This window comes from Ailuropoda melanoleuca, chromosome X, assembly GCF_002007445.2.
Source record: "Ailuropoda melanoleuca isolate Jingjing chromosome X, ASM200744v2, whole genome shotgun sequence".
Classification (NCBI taxonomy): Eukaryota; Metazoa; Chordata; class Mammalia; order Carnivora; family Ursidae; genus Ailuropoda; species Ailuropoda melanoleuca.
This window is the reverse complement of record NC_048238.1, coordinates 9202241-9221193: the sequence shown is the minus strand read 5'-3', so window position 1 is coordinate 9221193 and position 18953 is coordinate 9202241.

Genomic DNA, 18953 nt, shown 5'->3' with positions numbered 1-18953 from the left:
AATCTCCATACAATAGCCAGAGTGATATTTACAGACTGTCAGATCACTATGCCTCCGGAAGCTTCCCATCCTATTCAAAGTCCACGTCCTAAGCATGGCCCTCATGAGCGGCCCAGTTGAACCTCTCCAAACTCTCTGCCAGCAGTCTTCCATTCATTTGCTGGGCTCTATCCACAGGCATCTCTTCGTAGCTCATTGAATATGCCAAGCACCCGCCTGGCTCCTGGCCCTTGACCTTAGTTGGGTTAGTAACACTGCTCACTTCCTTATTTCAGGTTCTACTCAAATGTCACCTTCTTAGAGTGATCTTCCCTGCCTCCCTGTACAATAGCAGCAACCCAAAACCCTCCACTCCATAGGGCATTTATTTTCCTTCAAAGCACTTATCACTGCTGGGGAAACTGTGTATTTATTGTGTTTTTCTTGTTTCTTTGCTGTCTGTGTATCCTCTCCAAATATAAGCACCTCAGGGGCAGGAACTTGTTTTTTATACAGTGCCTAGGATTGAGTCTCACGCACCATAGATACTCAACAAATGTTAAATATTTCATTTAATACTTAATGAATATTTATAAAGGACTATGTTTTAATAGCATTTCATCAATTAATCAACTAATCAATGAGTTCAGCAATTGTTGGCTGTGTGGACCTACCTACTGTGTGTTACGAATTTTGCTAAAAGCCAGGAATGAAATGAAAGAAAACAGAGCTCTCAGGTCTCATACTTTTTTTCCCCTAAAGATTTTATTTATTCATTTGAGAGAGAGAGAGAGAGAGAGAACACAATCAGGGTGAGCAGCAGGCAGTGGGAGAGGGAGAAGCAGACTCCCTGCTGACCTGGGAGCCTGATGCGGGGCTTGATCCCAGGACCTGGAGATCAGGACCTGAGCTGAAGGCAGACACCCAACCACCTGAGCCACCCAGGTGCCCCTCAGATCTCATACTTAAGGGGAGAGTTAGAAAAATAAGCAGTCCAGTTCCATAGTTTATGGCATGATGTGTTCATCAGACTTTGACAGTAAGGAAGGAGGGGTTGGGGGTCAGAAGGTCCCCACACAGATCAATCTTCAACAGGACTACTGTGTTCTCTAAGTGATGGCTTCCTTCCTCCCTTTATGCTTTTCTGAAGAGTAAACATTTTTTAAAAATTGAAGTTTGTTATTACAATCAGAAAAAAGAAGTGGTCAATTGTGAAAAACACACAGTTGTCTTTGTATTATTTTCCTATTGCTGCTGTAACAAACTCAGTTGCTTAAAGCAACGTGAATTTATTCTCTTACGTTTCGGTAGGCCACAAGTCCAAAATAGGCCTCACGTGGCTAAAGTCAAAGGTCAGCAGCATCACACTTCTTCTGGGGATTCTAGGGGAGATTTTGTTTCCTTGCCTCTTCCAGCTTCTACAGGCTGCCTGCATCCCTTAGCTTATGGCCCCTTCCTCCATCTTCAAAGACAGCAGAATCACATCATCAAATCTCTCTCTCTTTCTACCTCTCCATCCCTAACTCCTGCTTCTGTCACTCTCCTTCTCTGACTCTGATCGTCCTGCCTCCCTCTTGTAAGGACCCTTGTGATGACACTAGAACTATCTGGACAACACAAAATAATCTTCCCATTTCAATCCTTAATTTAATCTCATCTGCAGAGCCTCTTTGGTATGTAAGTGATGAAGTTCAGGATAGAGCCCCCACTCCCACTCCCGAACGTGCCGCTTTGGAGTATGGATTATGTTGAGCTGAAGGCACTTGAGACCCTGTGGGCTCAAAAGAAACATTTGCTCCTCCCTCAACTACAGAGAAGAATCTAAATTGGGGGGTCTTCACAAGAATAAGGGTTATTAGCAGAGATAAATTTTTTTAAAGATTTTATTTATTTATTTGACAGAGAGAGAGACAGCCAGTGAGAGAGGGAACACAGGCAGGGGGAGTGGGAGAGGAAGAAGCAGTCTTCCATCGGAGGAGCCTGATGTGGGGCTCGATCCCAGAACGCCAGGATCACGCTCTGAGCCGAAGGCAGACGCTTAACGACTGCACCACCCAGGAACCCCAGCAGAGATAAACTTTATCTGAGTGACCCATCTGTATGGTAGGGCGAACATCATTTTTTTCCTCTAAAATCCCAGACCCCTCCCCCCTTCTTCTTAGTTCAGAATGACAATATAGATCTCATTTTGCCTGCCTGTCTTTGGAATTTCCATGTCTATGTGGATTCCTTGTATGTATGCCTATTAAATTTGATTTTCTCCTATTAATCTGTTTCATGACAATTTGACTCTTAGTCCAGCCAGAACCTTTGAGGGGACAGGAATTCTTGCTCTGCAACAGGAGATAACAGTCAGGATTGGGACATGGATGTCTTTGGAGGGAGACCATTACACTGCCTACAGTAGTCACTCACTGTGAGACCAAAAGGAGAAGATGTACTATTTTGAGTCATCAGATCAGTAACTTAGGCCTGCCAAAACTGCAGCAGAACTCAAAAATATACAGAGTATTTACATAAAACGTACTTCACTTAGTGCTTGGCTTTGAGTGACCAAAGCCAGAAGGGGTGAGCCCTGACGGTCCTGATTGGCCATGGGCATTTCTGGGACCTGGACACTGTCTGCAAGCCAGTGGAGGAGGGGAGATCAGGCCATCTTCTCATCTCCTCATGTGAAAGAAGTTCACTGTGCAAGCAATTTGTCACGTAGGTCAGTGCTTCTTCAAAATCTTGGGGCTGCTAAAGCTATGTTTGTGCTTTAGTTTGTCCTGTAGTTTTACGGTATCTGGAGTTATAAACTATAGGAACTAGCATTAGAGTTTTATGATTGTGTTTCCCCCCCCCTTCCAAATAATGGCTGCTTCATACTGTTTCTGTAAAAACAAAATTATCCAGANGTAGGTCAGTGCTTCTTCAAAATCTTGGGGCTGCTGCTATGTTTGTGCTTTAGTTTGTCCTGTAGTTTTACGGTATCTGGAGTTATAAACTATAGGAACTAGCATTAGAGTTTTACGATTGTGTTTCCCCCCCCCCTTCCAAATAATGGCTGCTTCATACTGTTTCTGTAAAAACAAAATTATCCAGATTTTTAAAAAAGTTATAATAAAGCATTATTTCAAGAACTTAGGTGGTCTACAATATATGAATCCCATACCTTTTATTACTCTTCAAGCATCCCAAATAGTCAAAAACCTAAATAATCCATAATTAAATTTTTCTTTCCCCGTGAGCAAGCCCAAAGTAGTTAGATTTGTTAAAGCATAAACAGAACTGAGGTTGTTTAAAAGGCAAAAGGCAGAAAAGAAATGCTGGACATCTCATCAAATATATTTGTTTAATTGACCCTTTCAGTGGTTTCTGTGTACACCATGCTCACAAAAAGGTGCATCCCTTGGAAGTTAAATTTCAAGGGTTCATCTCCAATCATGGACAATTATAGAAAACACAGTCTTAGAATTTGATTTGTTTCCTAGGTAACACCCCTTCAAATCTGGTATCCGTGCCTCATCATTTTGCTCCTACACATGGATAAAGATCCTGAAACTGCCTAGTCTACATTTCAGGTACAGAAGATGACATGAGCAGACATCCTAAAAGAAGGATCTGGGGTGGATGTTATTCTCCAGAAAGAAATTTAATTTATTTAAGTTAATAAAAATAGCAGGAGAAAGAAACAAAATTGGAAACTTGCTGAAACTTAATTCACTGCAAGGTACTGTTATCTAGCAGGTTAATCTTCGGCCCCAACCAAATGATTTAAGTTTCTGAAACACATGAAATATCTCATAGTTTAACCCAATGGCTGTGACATAATAGAATTTCCAGGGGAGGAATACAGTTAGATTTATATGTTTAAACAATAGTGGGTTGATTTCTGAACCTTAACAATGGGTACAACTAGAAAGATACCATAAATGAGATTTATACAGACTGAAAAAAGCGAATGATCTCCCACATAGTCCCAAGGTAATAATTTGGATTACTAAACATATAAAAATTACAATTACTTTGATACAAAGAGAGCCACCACTTAAGGTGTAAGAACCCAGGGCAAACCATAAGGTGTATCTAAGTCCCCAACTCCTGCTGTAATATTCATATTCAGGGAATATTTTGTTTAACATAATCATCAAAGGTAGCCTTGAACCACAAAGCCAAAAGCAGAAATGAGAGCAGCCACAGTAGGTAGATTGCAGCAGGAATAAATGCACAAATTGAGAAGAGATACTTGCATTCAATATGCAGCCTCAAGAGTTGGTATGGAAGTACAGAGGGAGGAAGGAGTAATATAGCTATCAGGCAGCCAGGATCGGTCCATCTAGACAGCCAGCCCAGCGGCTTGCACCTTTTGAATGTCCTACGTGCTGAAATGGGCCCTCGAATAATACTCTGCTCCCCTGAAAACAATGTGAAATTGTCACCACTCTTTGGCATTGGTTGAAGACATACTCTCCTTTTCATGCCTTCTGCCACTGCAAGTCATTGCATCTCCAGCTACTTGCTTCTCACAGGTATCAGTACCTGAGACTGACCAGGGACAACTACTCAGAAAGGCATAAGTCAGGATACCTGGAGCTCACACAGCAATCTGTTTAAAAGGTTTAATAATTTATTTCCTTCTAGTATTCACTGGCTTCCTAAAAGTCACAACACCCACTCAATTTGCCAATTGAGAATGATTTAAAATTCAATAGTATTTGCAAATAGGAATATTTACGTCCTTTCACAAACTACAGAAGCCTAATTACTCTATTTGCATGTTAACTGCCTCCTCTTCATTTAGTAAATGCAGATTATTAATTATGCACACTGACATTTAAAAACCATATGAATTCTATGTACTTATTACTAGTTTGAAGGATACAAACCATATAACTTCCTCCACAAATTAGCTCATTTTTGTTAAACCAGACAATTTTTGGTAATCTTTATTAAAAAGTTACATTAATCCACTGAAATGAATATTTTTTCAATTATTTTTAGGGCTCAACTGATTACTACATCTAGCCCTAGAATAAATTTTCTCCCAGTATATATTGTCAGGGATTCCTATGATCTATCCCCCCCCTTTTTTTTAAAGTAAGCTCTACACCCAACATGGGGCTTGAACTCATGACTCTGAGATCAAGAGTCACTCTACTGATTGAACTGGACAGGTGCCCCATTTTACATTATTTTTAAAGCACTGGAAAAATCACCTAATAAAGTAGATAATGGATTTCTTATTCATGCCTAGATTAACTTCAGTGTTCCTCTCTTTTCATTCTCCTGTACCTTACTTGTATGAGCAACAATTCCAAACCTCTACATGTAAGTATCTTCAGCACTAGACTTAAAGCATGCTTTGACTCAATTCTAGAAAAAGACATCTGACCTGCAACTCAAACGTCAGACACATTTTTTGGCTAGGTACCTATTAGGCTTGAAATAGACCTAGGGAGGTATATTCTGGGAATACAAAGATTCCTCTACACCCCTGAAAAAGTCCATCACAATTCAAGTTTTTGTTAAAGACATGGTTCTTAGGGGTACCAGATTATGCCACCCCCAAAAATGCCTCTTTGACATATGGATTATTTTGAGCTAAGAACCATTGAGAACCAGCCAGAGTTCTAAAAACAGAGCACAAGTTTTCCTTTTGTAAAAGAAATTTCCATTTGTAGACATGTCTCCCTCTCCTCTACCAGGAAAAGGACTCTTAACAACTCCTATCAAGGGAGAAGGCTCTGACTTAAATCTGCATTAACCAACCTTTTTTGACAACTCTTGTTTACCATACTTTTCCAGATCATCTTCCCTTAAGTTGCCTCTCCTGCACAGTAGCCCCAAACCCCTTTTCCTTTGTTGGTATTGAGTTGAACCCAAATTCTAACCACCCCTTTGGGTTACTCATTGCTAAGTGCTCCCTTGTGTACACCATGATGCATATGTTAACAAACTTCTATTTGTCTTTGTCCTGCTAATCTGTCTTTGGCCAGTCTTATTTGCAGCTGGAGAACCAAAGACAGTGAGAGGGAGAGATTCTTCCTCTCATACCGCACTGTCTCATGAATTTTCTCCTGCTGCCAAAGAATTTGGTTAAAACCCCAACTCTGCTATAAACTTGTTCTGGAATGTTGAACAAATACAACGCCCTCTTAAATCTGCATTTATTCATTTGTACAATGCCAGTGTTAATATCTATTTTATAGAGTTGTTTAGAAAATTAAATGAGATTATATACACAGAGCATCTTTCTCAAACAATGCTTGAAATAAATGGATGATCGAACAATAATACACCTGCCAAATAGGTAGATAATAGGGGGAAAGCTAAGCTCATCATTCATCCTGATCTTCAATCACTCCCTACTTAAACAGGTGAGATTCAATAGTTTGTTGTGCTTACTAAAATGGGGCTATGATATAAACAGTCATCATCATCAACAACAACAAAAACACCATTGCTAACAGTCTAGGTGCAATTTAGATACATCTTTTGCAACAAAAGCAAATCCATTTCGTTTTTCAATAGATACGGCACTGATAAATATGTAAATCTAAATGAACTGAACAGTTTTCTATGAAAATGTAAATTTTTAAAATTAAGTCAAGGAGATACAGATAATAGGAACTGCCTAATAACCACAGAAGAATTTGAAGTTACTCAAAATCAATCCCCACAAAGGCATGGATGGCTTTATTGAAAAATTCTAACAAACATGCAAAGATCACGTATTTCTATTAAGGTAGTCCAGCATATAGGCAAAAATGAAAATTGCTTTTGTCTTTTTACTAGGCCAAACACCTCTGAAAACAGCACAAAATAAGGAGTACTACAGATCCCTCCCGCTTATATACTTAATATACAAAGTTATGAATTACACATTAGTAAATTTCATTCTGTAGATTTGGTTTTCCCATAACCATGCAATCAATATTAGGGAATGTATAAATGAATTTCACTACATTATTCTGTTAAAGCAGAAAAGCATATTATCTTTTTATACATAATAAAAAGTATTTGATAAATTTTAATATCTGCTCTTATAAAACTCAATAATATTGGAATGGTGGGAAATCTTCTTAATTTGAATAAAGATCTCCACCAGAAAAGTACAGTAAACTTCATTCTCAGGGGTAAAATATAAGAAGCATTCCCATAAAGCCATGAATAAGGCAATATTCTTGGCTTCTTCATCTTGACTAATCGACATTGGACTGGGAATCCTATCTACAGCAAAAAAATATAAGAAGCAAAAATATTGTGAAATGACAGAAAAATCCATCATGCATATTTTTGTTATAAGCTTCTGACACAATTTTCTTTTTTGATACAATTTTCTACCTAGAAAGTTCTAGGGTCAATAGCAAAAACAGTAACACTAAAACAACAAAAATCAGTAATACGGTGAGACAGAAAACTTTATAAAATCAAAGCACTCCTGTATACCACCTACAACCAATTAGAAAATATAATTTAAAAAAAATAGGCATGGCCTTTTCACAATAGCACAAACAACCTCTGCTCCACACATCTGTTCATCTAGTCACCCACTCACCTACTCATCCACCTACATGAAGAAAAAAAGGAAACAAATACTAGAAAACTAGGAATAAACTTAACAAAAAATGTGGAAGACCTAGATGAACAAAATGATAAAATATCACTGAAGTGTTTTTAAAACACTTGTAATTAAAGGTAAGACAGACCATATTCCTGGAAGACAACACTCAATATTGAAAAGGGTTCTTTCTCACCAAAATAATCTATATTAACAGTTAAATTTTATACAGACATATTTTGGAATGCCGTAAAGCTACAACAAAGTGAAACAGATTAATGTGTACTGACAATGACAAATAACCATAATACATTGTGTGGGAAGAAAAATTTTTCTCTACCTTTCAAAATTCTTCTAGCTGGTCTAAAAATTAAATTGACATGAGACAGAACAACATGGGGGGGAAGTTTACTTACATGTGCACAGAGCCCCAATAATAAAATTGAGATCCAAAGAAATGACCAAGGCAGGCAGTTTATGTGTGTGTGTGTGTGGTTTTTTTTTGTTTTGTTTTTTGTTTTTTGTTTTTTTTTAGTTTTTATACTTTTTAGATGAAAAGATGATAAACCTGTGAGGAACTGGCAGGACAAAGAAAACTTGTGTTCAAGAGCTTCAATTAGTAAGGAATTCAAAGGAGAATTTGGGCTGGGATAGTAAGTTAGTAAAAGTACAAGGTTTGTTTATATAGCCTTCTCAGCTCTGAATTGTCTATCTCTGGTGATAAGAATGTTTCTTTACCTTCTGGTGCAGGGAGAGAATCTTTCATATGGGAGATTTATTTTCTGCTTTCTGGAGACAAAGGGGAGGGGGTCAGAATGTTCTTGGGCTGGCTGTTAATTCTTTTTTAATTCAGAATAATCAATTTGCCAAAGGGGCACATTTTGGGGATCTGCCCTTGGTCCCTACAGATGTCAAGTGAAATAAAGTTAAGTCTCCCACAATGATTCCATTAATGTAAAAAAAAATTTAGTGGTGTGTGAGTATTTGTGCATAGACCCCGAGGTTGTACATAAACAGTAATGACATGGGGAGTTAAAGGGGTAGGGTAAGGGCAGGGAAGTAGAATTGTATTTTATCTCTATGACTGTACCCTCTGGGTTTTTACAACAAGCTTTATTTTTTTTTTTAATTAAAAACTTCAGAGGCATTAGGGTGCCTGGGTGGCTCGGTCTGTCAAGCATCCTATTCTTGATTTCAGCTCAGGTCACGATGTCAGGGTAGTGATTGAGCCCAGTATTGGGCTCTGCACTGGGCGTAAGCCTGCTTAAGATTCTCTCTCTCTCTTTCCCCCTCTGCCCCTCCTCCAACTCTTTAAAAATTTAATTGATTAAAAAATTTTTTTTAATTTAAAATAAGCTTTAGGGGTATTAAAGACTTAATAGAGATTTATTAGCTTCTTCTAGATGCTTTCAGAAACAAATTGTGTGTTTCTCATCTGAATATAAGAACATTAGTGTCCTAAACTTAGCTCAAAATAGATTTTACTAAAATTTCCCTAATCTTCATGATCCCAGAATCCTGGGATCCAGCCCTGTGTTGAGTTCCCTGCAGAGCAGGGAGTCTGCTTCTCCATCTCTCTCTGCCCCTCCCTTCACTCATGCTCTCATTCTCTTTCTCTTTCTCTCTCAAATAAATAAATAAAACCTTTATAAAAAAAAATCTCCCTAATCTGTCAGTTCAACACACTTTGATTTATAATAAATATATGTTAGACTTTGAGCTTTTTGGGGAACAAAAATGTTCCTCACTACAATGGAACAGAGAAGTACATAAAAACGAGTAAACTATTTTTTTTAAAGATATTATATTTTCATGTAAACTCCACCACCAACATGGGGCTCAAACTGATGACCCCAAGAGCAAGAGTCACACACTGTACTGACTGAGCCAGCTAGGCACCTCCAGTAAACTATTTTTAATAGATTTTTTTAGCACAACCATCCCTATCATTCAATACATTTATTGTTACTATAAAAATGCAAAATCTTCAATTTCATAATTTAAAAAAAATACACTTGCTTTTGGTGATCATAAATTAAGCATAATTTTATTTTTTCCCATTTTTGTTTGCTATTTTGTGTCTTTTCTCCTAGTTGTAGGACCCCCATTTGGCCATTTCAGGTTCCATTATTTCCTAGTTGGTGAACTTGATTTCTATTTCTTACTTTCCTCATCTCTAATATGGGTATAATGATCTTCCCCATCAAACAGGAAGATTAAGTGAGGCACATGGCAAATATTATGCACTAAAATACGTGAATCATTATTATTCCCAAATAGCAAGGAGTCAGGAAAATGTGCAGCAGCCAATTTGGATATACAACACATTAAATTACAAATATAATCATGACTCATTCCACGTAAATATAAAACCAAAACTACGTACGATAGTCATGCCTACAAAATACATTATTTTTTAAATTTTTTTATTTTTTTTTAATTTAAAATTTTTTTTATTAATGATTTTTTTATTATATTATGTTAATCACCATACAGTACATCCCCGGATTCCGATGTAAAGTTCGATGCTTCATTAGTTGCGCAAAATACATTATTTTAAAATAGATTTTAGATGAACAGAGAAAGGGGAGGAGGGAATACACACAGCAGGTGAAAAGGGGTGGGAAAAAAGAAGTTAGAGGCTTCATAGATTTACTCTTTCATTCCAGGCCAATGATCCGTTTAGCACCAACTGTTACATAAACTATGCTCTTTGTTTAAACTTACAGATAAGGGGGAAACAGCTTCATTCTTTAAAGATATAGATATGGCCTGGAAAATACATTGGTAGACTTTTTTCTGTGTACTAGAATAATATTTAACAAAGCTAACTACTTTCACTTAGTGCAAAGTTTCTCAACCCCAGAACCACTGAGTGGCACTATCGACTATTGGGTTGGGTACCCTTCATCTCTACCCACTACGCGCCAGGAGCACCCCTGTCTCCTAGCTAGGACACCAAAAATGTCTCCAGACATGGCTGAATACCTCCTGGTGGTAGAGGGAGTGTAAGCAAAGTGATCCCAGGTTGAAAAATCACTGACTGAGTGAACTGATGAACATTTTCCATTGTCATGAAATATTCTCTAAATGCATCTTTTAATGATTTTAAAATATTACCACATACCTTAATTTAATTCAATCATTATATATAATTAGACATTTTAGGGTTTTTTTTTTAAAGGATTTTATTTATTTATTTGACAGAGAGAGCGAGAGTGCACAAGCAGGGGGAGCAGCAGAGGGAGAAGGAGAAGCAGGCTCCCCACTGAACAGGGAACCTGATGTGGGGCTCGATCCCAGGACCCTGGGACCATGACAGAGCCAAAGGCAGACGCTTAACTGACTGAGCCACCCAGGCGCCCCTAGACATTTTAGTTTTATCACCTTTTAATTTGTTTCATGATCAATAAGAAACATACAAAATCCTTTGGTTGGATAACTGATGATTTTCTTAGGATAAATTCCCTAGGTTGAATCATTCAATCAAAGGGTCTAAACATTTTTTTAAATGAATCTGTGGTCCACTCTCCAGAAGTGTTGAATCAAAAGACATGCTCTTTTGCAGGGAAAACGTGTTTTTATACCACCAATACTAAGCAACCCTGTGTATTATATTTGATAAAAATTATGTATGAAACCAGTGTATGAAAAATGATGTAACACATCATGGTGTACTATTTTTATTTATTAGCATTTCTTTTCCTACTTACCAATCAATGAACTTTATTTGATGATTGAGTTTATAGGAAACATAATCCTTCTGCTTTATGACAATACTTCTTGAAGTAATTTCTAATTTTGAATGACAGGTGACCCTCTGTGTTCCCTGTGTAATTTTAATTTACTAGCCCTGACCCCATTGCTTGGGAAGATTTGAAATGGTGTGAGGATAAGAGCGTAATGAGTTTATAGATACACTGTGAGAGGAAGCAGGCATTCTTTCCTACCAGCCCAGAACAAGAATTGCTTACTTAGCTACTAATAGACAGCCTGGTATAAACTCAGGCCTCTGGGAACCAACCCTAAAGTAAAGATAAAAAGGCAGCGGCAGAAGAACTGATTTTAACTATAACTCAAAAGTTGCTGTCTAATTGTGCTCTAGCACGATTCTAACACCTGTGTAACAACAAGGTACACGAATGGATGCTCATGATAGTATTTGTGCATTTTCAGAAACACCAAATGAAATATAACATGGTCTGTTTGAGAGGGTAGAATTCTAAGGTGGCCTCCATGCTCTCTACCCTCTTGAGGGCAGCCTGGAGGGGCCCCAAGCAAACCCGCGCCTGGACTCCAGACCCACAGAAACTGAGAGATACTAAATGTGCCTTGTTTTAAGCCATTGTTTGTGGTTACTCAGAATGGAAAACTAATACTGTAGGAGGTACCTAATATTGATTTAGGATAACTTATGTGAAAATGGCTAGATTATTTGAGCCCTCGAAAAGGTAAACTTTGATTATTTTATCTGGAAGTTCATTCTCTTTGGATACCTCAGGCCCCAACAAGGCTTGGTGAGAAGGGGAGAGTTTGCTATCTTTCACCACCTCTTAAAATATATCATTAATACATAACACAGGACAGCATACCCACATCTAAATTCCTGACCTAAATATGTAAATACAGTCCATTTATGACAAAGAAAAGAAGCAACATGAGAAATAACTAAAATAGTAAATTCTGATTTTGATTCTTTTCAGTGATGCTGATGATACTAAATTATGCTCTGTTCAAAAACCCCATCAACAGTAATGCAACTAATTGACAGATGAAAGCAGAAGGGACATCTGCCAAAATCTGGGTAATTAAAATAAATGCCTGTCTTCATTATGTACACATTAAATTTATCATACAATTAGTGTATGGTGCTTAGATTCTTTGCTTCAAAGAATTTCATAGCATCAAAATTTTTTTCTAAAAATAAGTACTAGAGGGGCACCTGGCAGGCTCAGTTGGTAGAACATGCAGCTCTTCATCTTGGGCTCGTGAGTCTCAGCCCACGTTGGTGCAGAGATTGCTTAAATAAACAAACTTCAAAAATAAACATAAAAATAAGTAATAGAAATTAAACTTACACAGTGGCAAAAAAAAAAGACAAGTAAGAAAACATAATTTACTCTCAAATAAGTTTTTTACTATTTTAGGAGTCATTTGAATAGACATAATTGCATAATTCCTAAAATACGTAAGGATGATCATTACAACATTATTTGTTCTAATAAAACATATAAACACCCCACATACACATCAACACAAGGACTGTTAAATAAATTTTGCTATATTCATATCATAATGTTATATGGCCATTAAAAAGAATAAGCTTGTCAGAATGTACTGTCCTGAATATCCATAATATTTCATTGAACAAAAAAATGTGTAATACAATATAGTTTGATGACACTTTTATTTTCTGATGACACCTTTATTCTAAAAATATTATGTGCATATTTATATTTTGTGCATAGAAAAAGTTTAAAATATAAGGTTTGTAAAAATAAAACAACAAAGGGGTGCCTGGGTGGCTCAGTTGGTTAAAGCATCAGACTCTTGATTTTGGCTGAGGTCATGATCTCAGGGTCGTGGAATTGAGCCCTGCATAGGGCTCAGTGCTCAGCATGGAGTCAGCTTGAGATTCTCTCTCCCTCTGCCCCTCCCCCGTTCATGTGTGCGCACTCTCTCTAAATAAATAAATAAAATATTTTTTTAAAAAAGCTACAGCAAAGATGTAAGAAAACCAAACTGCTAAGAGAAGATAACATTTTGGGAGAAGGAATGAGGAGAAGGAGGGACTTGGGAAATTTCTCTTTTCTTTTGTTCATTCTACCCCGAGTCCTAAGCCCATGGAGTCCACACAAACAGAATGATCAGTGTTGAAAATGCCTCATTTCCAATCCGTCTAATTTCTAAAATGGCTAATTGCACATCTTGTAAGCATCACATCAGATTCAAGTCTGAACCCCCAGAGACATGAATGATATTTCCATCCCATTTTGTCCTAGTCCACTACTCTTCTTCGTGCTTTGTGGTCTTTGATGAACCAATAGCAACCAGGTTGAGACAGAGGTAGCTTATTTTACCACATCTCTCCCAGCCCCCATGCCTCAAGGATGGAGGCCTCGTCTTCCTCTATTCTCTGGTTAAACCCCAAGCCCCCTAGAAACTCTGCCAAGGAATGCAAACTCCTCTCTTCTTTGAGGAAACTCAGGCAGGGAGATTGGAAACATCTACACATTAATAAATTATGACTTGTCACATCACACTTTTATAATTTTTAAAAATATCAACATGTTTTATTCAGGTTAACTTCTTTTTTTTTTTTTATAGGTACTTTTTCTCTCCATTTGCTTCTTGGGAATAAGATCTGTTCCAGTTACAACTTTTCCATTTTCACCTGATCATATTTAATTAAGTTTAATTCAACAAATATCTCTTGACCAGTTGGTGACCAAAATGAAGATGGTGACCAGATGAAGATTGCTGTTCTCATAAAGATTACATTCTAGGGAAACGAGGCAAATGCTTAAACAACACGCATAATAAATCAGTAAATTGTATGAAGGCGGAATAGGAAGAAAAAAAAGAGGATAATGAGAATGGTGGAGGGGGCATGTGCACATATCAATTAGGCTTTTAAGAACTGAACAAACTTATGAGGAACCAGGATGAATCGAAGGCTAACTGAAATCCTGATCACAAGTCTGAATTGCAGAGGGAGGGTACTGGCCTGTGGGAAGGGAGATGTCTGCCTGTCATCCATTTCCACCTGCTTGTCCTTTAAACCACTGGCTGTGGCTCTGCGAGTGCAGTCAGGCCTCTCATCCCAGGGCCATTGAGTGCCGATTCATCTTTGTTTCCCAAATGTCATCATCCAGAGAGTTTGCAGATGCTTACAATTAAGAACTGGCCATGGTTCGGTTGTTTACTGAAATATCTTCTCACCTTTTTCATTTGGGATGTGTAGGCCTCAAATGTTTCCCACCTGAATCTGTACCATAAGTTCAGAGTGTTTTACAGGAATCCTGAATCTTGCAATGTGTCATAGATTTAACCAGAGAAAATGTGGTCCAAATTCATAATACCTTTACGCTGACTACCCGCGTAGACTAATCTTTTCATTTCCCTGAAACACTCCTCTCCCTTCCTTGATACCTTGGTTCTTGGCCCTACATACTGCCAAATTAGGGTTTTATTAATGTTAATATTAGGGAATTATTGTCAATTTATTATAGGGTTTTTTTGTTGTTACTTATTGTTTACAATAAAGTAACTAAGAGAATGTCTGAAGTGAGAGACTTGGAAAGAACTCCAAATACTGGAGGGAGTCCTGCCTACATGGTTATTGGGTGGCTGTGGACAAAGCAGATAAAGAGACCTAGGACACTCTATGATGGCTTTGGAATGGCTGCTTGATTTGCCCAATGTCACAAAGTGACAGAACTAACAAAAGGATAGAATTCATGTTCCTCGGTTTTCAATTCAGGGCTTTTCTATTACACCCATTTTGGATGGAAGTCAAAGTATATATTCCTTTGCCCACCCAAACACAAAGCACTATATTTGTAGAAATACTGTAAAGACATTATTTGAGTACTCAGATGCTCTTTCTTCCCCAACTCCCTACTGATTCTCTCACTGAGTGAGATCAAAGATACAGCCCCATAAATTTCTTTGATGTGTTGCTTAGACTATCAATATAGCAAGCTAGGCAGAAGACAAAGGGCATTTAATGACCACAAGAAACACTTTTACAAGCTTCCCTTCTTTATAAATCTGACACAATGATTTATAAAGGACTCATCTGAATCTACCTCCAACTAGTAGAAATAACCTCAAGAATGTGGAACCTGGTAAAATCTTGATATCCTTATTTAGCACAAGACAGTGAAATGGCAGAGCACCATTGGACCAATATCTTTGAGGTACACCACAAAATATGTCTAAATGATTAATGAACAAAATCGCTGGCTCCACTTAATGAAAAGAACTGTTTTATATTCTCTACACTCAACAGCAGAAAACCACCTCCACTGACCAAGTTATTATTTCCCTCTTCTGTGCTTCTGGAGCATTTAAAATATATCTCTACTCACGTGGTGATATAAATATTTGTTTTCTTATGCTGCCTTCTGCTAGACTTGGAGGAAAGGAAACAGTTTCTTTTTCATTACTTTAACCATCCCAGTGATTAGTACAATATTGGGCATTTATTCAGTTCATGGATAGATGGATGGATAAATAGGCGGTTGTATGGCCATGATATCTATAACATGTAACCATCACCACCACAATATAACATTTTCTCCAAGTTTTCCTTCTCAATTAGCATACACCTTCTATGGTAAGGTTTCCTTTGCTACCCAGTCTAACCAAAAAAGTATGATATTATAACAAATACATTTGTACCCATCTGAATAAAATATTACAAATACATTGAAAGTTCTTTGTGTACACTTCTCCCCACACCCCTTAAAGTTTGCATTATTCTGAATTTGTTATGCGTCCATTTCCATGCCCACTATTATACTTTCTACTAACATGGCGTGTATCCTGAAACCATAAATAATATTGTTTTACATGATTTTAAACTTCATATAAATGGTATTATATGTGTCACTATGCCATGTGCTTTTTGTCCTTCAACATGAGATTTACCCATGTTAATACATATAGCTCTAGCTCATTCATATTTCCTGCTGTGTAGTTTTCCATTGCAGTAATATGCCACAATTTATTTATCCATTCTCCTCTTGATGGATATTTACGTTGCTTACGGTATTTGGCTCTAACAATGTTGATATGAACATCTTGTACAAGTTTTCTTGTACTTGTGCACAAATGTGAATCATGTTCAGGTAGTATTGGAATGACTGGGTCATAGGATGTGAATGTCTCTGACTTTACTAGATATTGCCACACTGTTCTCCAAGGTGACTGTACCAGTTTATATGCCCACCAGCAATATGGGAAAGTTCTGATCATTCCAAATCCTCACCAATACTTAGTATTATCAACTTCTAGTTTTTCTTAATCTCAATAAAGTATGTATTGGTATCTTATTTTAATTTGCAATTATCTGATTATTAATACAGATAAGCATGTCTGTTGTCTATTTAGGCTTCCTCTTCTGTGAATTGCCTGTTTCTACTCTTTGGTTATATTGAATTACACTATTTGTGTTTTTTTCCTGTTGATATTAATTAATATCTTCTAAATAATTTGTTGTCAGTTTTATGTATAATAAACATCTCCAAATTTGTGGCTTAACTTTTCTCTATTTTAAACTGTATTTTGATGCATAGAAGCTTTTTTTTTAAGGTTTGTTTTTTTTAAAGTAATCTCTACACCCAACATGGGGCTTGAAGTTAGAACCCTGAGATCAAGAGTCGCATGCTCCATCAACTGAGCCAGCCAGGTGCCCCATGATGCATAGAAGCTTTTAACATTTAATGTAGCTAACGTATCTATCTATTCCTTTATGATTTGTGCTTTTGGTGTCTTATTTAAGAAATCTTTCCCTACACTAAAGTCTCAAATTCTGCTCCTGTATTTTCTTTAAAATATAGAAGTTTTCAATTTTAAAGTTTTGCTATTTGCATTATAAAACTTGTTTAATTCTAAATAATGTTTGCTTGCACTTGACCAATCTTGCATGAGCATATAATGTATATATGCATGTACACACACAATATGTGTATATATTTGTGTATGTTTATAGTCTTCAAAGAATGAAATTTAGGCTAAGTTGAATTGTTTTTCTATTGTATCTTTGTCTCCTATTTCATTTCTACTCTTTATTAGTTCTTTCTAATTTTGGGGGGTTTATTCTAATATCTTAACTGAAATGCTTAGCTCTTTAATTTTTAGTTTTCTTCTTTTTATTAACATAAGAATTTAGGATTATTAATTTTCTTTTTTTTTTTAAAGATTTTATTTATTTATTTATTTGACAGAGAGACAGCCAGCGAGAGAGGGAACAAGCAGGGGGAGTGGGAGAGGAAGAAGCAGGCTCCCAGCAGAGCAGGGAGCCTGATGCGGGGCTCGATCCCAGAACCCTGGGATCACACCCAGCTGAAGGTAGACGCTTAACGACTAAGCCACCCAGGCGCCCCAGGATTATTAATTTTCAATGCCCACTTTAGCTACATCCCTCAAGTGATGAAATACAGTATTGTTTTATCATGGCTTAATTACAAATATTTTCTAATTTCATTGTAATTTCTTCTTTGGTCCACGGGTTAATTTAAAATGTGCTTTTAAATTTCCAAGTGTACAGGTACTTTTTGGTTGTATTTTTGTTATTGATCTTTTAACTTCATCACATCACAGTTGAAGAACTGGGTCTGTATGATACCAATATTTGGAAATATGCTGGGACCTATTTCTTGGTCAATTTTTGTAAATGTTCCACTTACTGAGAATAGTGTGTTAAAACCTTCCACTAGGGATTTATTAGTTTCTCCTTGTAATTCTGTAAATAGTTGCTTTTTATACATTTAAGATTATGTTCTGACTTTACCATAAAAGTTTAGAATGGGGGTACCTAGCTGGCTCAGTCGCTAGAACATGTATGTGGCTCTTGACCTCAGGGTTGTGAGTTCAAGTTCCACACTGGGCATAGAGCTGACTAAAAAAAAAGTTTAGAATGTGTATATCTCTAGGTTGACATGTAGCTTTCTCTCATTGTGCCATGACCCTCTTTATCCCTAATAGTGATTTTTTTTTACTTGAAGTATATTTTGTCACAAATTAATCAACATTCCTATCTTTTCTCAAGAATATAGGAACCTTAGAGCAATTTGACTCTGCAAATACCCCACCCATTTTGTGTGCCACTGTAACCCATTAATTTATTTTCTCCTTGCTTTTTTGCCCCTAAAATTTGGACATTAACATTACCTCATACAGTAATAATATCAACTTTCTAGTGATATTTTTCCTTCTTAAATCTCAATTCTGAGTTTAATTTCCTTCTTGCAAAGGACCCTTAAAGGTCTATAGACCTGAGCAAAAAGGTAAGACTACAAAAAAATGCCCACACCAGCCAATGCAAACAGTGTAATGTGTCCATCTCAACATGGGCTCTTGCAGGGAAAAAAAAGAAGCCTTCCTCTGGAATTTGAAATCACAGACTAGCCCTCACATGGGTTCAGGGTTCGTATGTTCAATGTTGATGTGATCTAGGACCCTGCAAGACAAGGAGGGGATAATTACAAGTGGTTCCCTATTTATAATGCCCCTAGAAATAAAGAAAAAACATCCCTGGAAACCCCAACCCAAGAAAGAAAGAATAAAAAGGTGGTTGCTGAATGGTAGTAATCCTGGGAGTAAATACAAAACATATTTGGAGACAAATACCTTCCATCTAGGCCTCCAAAAGATTCCTTATTATGTGTTTAAAATACAGTCCGGCAGAATTTTTCTATAAAGG